The sequence below is a fragment of the Takifugu flavidus genome, unplaced genomic scaffold, assembly GCF_003711565.1.
Source record: "Takifugu flavidus isolate HTHZ2018 unplaced genomic scaffold, ASM371156v2 ctg223, whole genome shotgun sequence".
Lineage (NCBI taxonomy): Eukaryota > Metazoa > Chordata > Actinopteri > Tetraodontiformes > Tetraodontidae > Takifugu > Takifugu flavidus.
The window spans coordinates 7,007-10,509 of NW_026621891.1; positions in this window are offsets into that span (position 1 = coordinate 7,007).

Below are 3,503 nucleotides of genomic sequence, written 5' to 3' on the forward strand. Positions count from 1 at the left end.
TTGCATTCACTCTTTTTGAGAAAAAAGGTGTCCTTACAAAAAAGTGATGTTTTCTCCACGAGCAAACGTCAAAAAAGTCATATGTGACTGCAGCATAAGTTTTCAGCATGATCATGTCACATTCATCTCTGTTTTGAGAAAGATGTGTCGCTTGACAAAAGTGATGGTTTCTCCACGAGCAACGTCAAAAAGTCATAATGTGACCGCAGCATAGTTTTAGATGATCATGTTGCATTCACCTCTGTTTTGAGAAAATTGTGTCTCCTGAGCCAAAAGTGATGGTTCCCCACTGAGAAACGTCAAAAACGTCAGAATGTGACCGCAGCATGAGTTTTCAGATGATCATGTTGCATTCTCGTCTGTTTGCGAAAAATGTGTCTGGACCAAAAGTGATGGTTTCCCCTGGAGCAGACGTCAAAAACGTCATAATGTGACTCGCGAGCATGAGTTTTCAGATGATCATGTTCATTCACCTCTGTTTTGAGAAACTTGTGTCTCCTGACCAAAAGTGATGGTTCCCCACGAGAAGACGTCAAAAACGTCATAATGTGACCGCAGCATGAGTTTTCAGATGATCATGTTGCATTCACCTCTGTTTTGAGAAAATGGTGTCTCCTGACCAAAAGTGATGTTTCCCCACGAGCAGACGTCAAAAACGTCATAATGTGACCGCCAGCATGAGTTTTCAGATGATCATGTTGCATTACTCTGTTTTGAGAAACTTGTGTCTCTGAGCAAAAGTGATGGTCCCCACGAGAAGACGTCAAAAACGTCATAATGTGACGCAGCATGAGTTTTCAGATGATCATGTTGCATTCACTCTGTTTGAGAAAATGTGTCTCCTGACAAAAGTGATGGTTTCCCCTGGAGCAGACGTCAAAAACGTCATAATGTGACCGCAGCATGAGTTTTCAGATGATCATGTTGCATTCACCTCTGTTTTGAGAAAAATGTGTCTCCTGACCAAAAGTGATGGTTTCCCACGAGAAAACGTCAAAAACGTCAGAATGTGACCGCAGCATGAGTTTCAGATGATCATGTTGCATTCACCTCTGTTTTGAGAAAATGTGTCTCCTGACCAAAAGTGATGTTTTCCCCACGAGCAGACGTCAAAAAACGTCATAATGTGACGGCAGCATGAGTTTTCAGATGATCATGTTGCATTCACCTCTGTTTTGAGAAAAATGTGTCTCCTGACCAAAGTGATGGTTTCCCCACGAGAAAACGTCAAAAAACGTCATAATGTGACCGCAGCATGAGTTTTCAGATGATCATGTTGCATTCACCTCTGTTTTGAGAAAAATGTTCTCCTGACCAAAAGTGATGGTTTCCCCTGGAGCAGACGTCAAAAACGTCATAATGTGACCACAGCATGAGTTTTCAGATGATCATGTTGCATTCACCTCTGTTTTGAGAAAAACTTGTGTCTCCTGACCAAAAGTGATGGTTTCCCCACGAGAAAACGTCAAAAACGTCAGAATGTGACCGCAGCATGAGTTTTCAGATGATCATGTTGCATTCACCTCTGTTTTGAGAAAAATGTGTCTCTTGACCAAAAGTGATGTTTTTCCCACGAGCAGACGTCAAAAAAGTCATAATGTGACGGCAGCATGAGTTTTCAGATGATCTGTTGCATTCACCTCTGTTTTGAGAAAAATGTGTCTCCTGACCAAAAGTGATGGTTTCCCACAGAGAAAACGTCAAAAACGTCATAATGTGACCGCAGCATGAGTTTTCAGATGATCATGTTGCATTCACCTCTGTTTTGAGAAAAAGTGTCTCCTGACCAAAAGTGATGGTTTCCCTGGAGCAGACGTCAAAAAACGTCATAATGTGACCGCAGCATGAGTTTTCAGATGATCATGTTGCATTCACCTCTGTTTTGAGAAAAATGTGTCTCCTGACCAAAAGTGATGGTTTCCCCACGAGCAGATGTCAAAAACGTCATAATGTGACCGCAGCATGAGTTTTCAGATGATCATGTTGCATTCACCTCTGTTTTGAGAAACTTGTGTCTCCTGACCAAAAGTGATGGTTCCCCACGAGAAACGTCAAAAACATCATAATGTGACAGCAGCATGAGTTTTCAGATGATCATGTTGCATTCACCTCTGTTTTGAGAAAATTGTGTCTCTGACCAAAAGTGATGGTTTCCCCACGAGAAAACGTCAAAAACGTCATAATGTGACCGCAGCATGAGTTTCAGATGATCATGTTGCATTCACCTCTGTTTTGAGAAAAATGTGTCTCCTGACCAAAAGTGATGGTTTCCCCACGAGCAGACGTCAAAAACGTCATAATGTGACCGCAGCATGAGTTTTCAGATGATCATGTTGCATTCACCTCTGTTTGAGAGAAACTTGTGTCTCCTGACCAAAAGTGATGGTTTCCCCACGAGAAGACGTCAAAAACGTCATAATGTGACCGCAGCATGAGTTTTCAGATGATCATGTTGCATTCACCTCTGTTTTGAGAAACTTGTGTCTCCTGACCAAAAGTGATGGTTCCCCACGAGAAAACGTCAAAAACGTCATAATGTGACCGCAGCATGAGTTTTCAGATGATCATGTTGCATTCACCTCTGTTTTGAGAAACTTGTGTCTCCTGAGCAAAAGTGATGGTTTCCCCACGAGAAGACGTCAAAAACGTCATAATGTGACCGCAGCATGAGTTTTCAGATGATCATGTTTCATTCACCTCTATTTTGAGAAACTTGTGTCTCCTGACCAAAAGTGATGGTTTCCCCATGAGCAGACGTCAAAAACGTCATAATGTGACCGCAGCATGAGTTTTCAGATGATCATGTTGCATTCACCTCTGTTTTGAGAAAAATGTGTCTCCTGACCAAAAGTGATGGTTTCCCCACGAGCAAGACGTCAAAAAAGTCATAATGTGACCGCAGCATGAGTTTTCAGATGATCATGTTGCATTCACCTCTGTTTTGAGAAAAATGTGTCTCCTGACCAAAGTGATGGTTTCCCCACGAGAAAACGTCAAAAAGTTCATAATGTGACCGCAGCATGAGTTTTCAGATGATCATGTTGCATTCACCCTCTGTTGAGAAAAACTGTGTCTCTGACCAAAAGTGATGGTTTCCCCACGAGCAAACGTCAAAAACGTCATAATGTGACCGCAGCATGAGTTTTCAGGTGATCATGTTGCATTCACCTCTGTTTTGAAAAATGTGTCTCCTGACCAAAAGTGATGGTTTCCCCACGAGCAAACGTCAAAAACGTCATAATGTGACCGCAGCATGAGTTTTCAGATGATCATGTTCATTCACCTCTGTTTTGAGAAACTTGTGTCTCTGACCAAAAGTGATGGTTCCCCACGAGAAGACGTCAAAAACGTCATAATGTGACCGCAGCATGAGTTTCAGATGATCATGTTGCATTCACCTCTGTTTTGAGAAACTTGTGTCTCCTGACCAAAAGTGATGGTTTCCCCACGAGCAAACGTCAAAAACGTCATAATGTGACCGCAGCATGAGTTTTCAGATGATC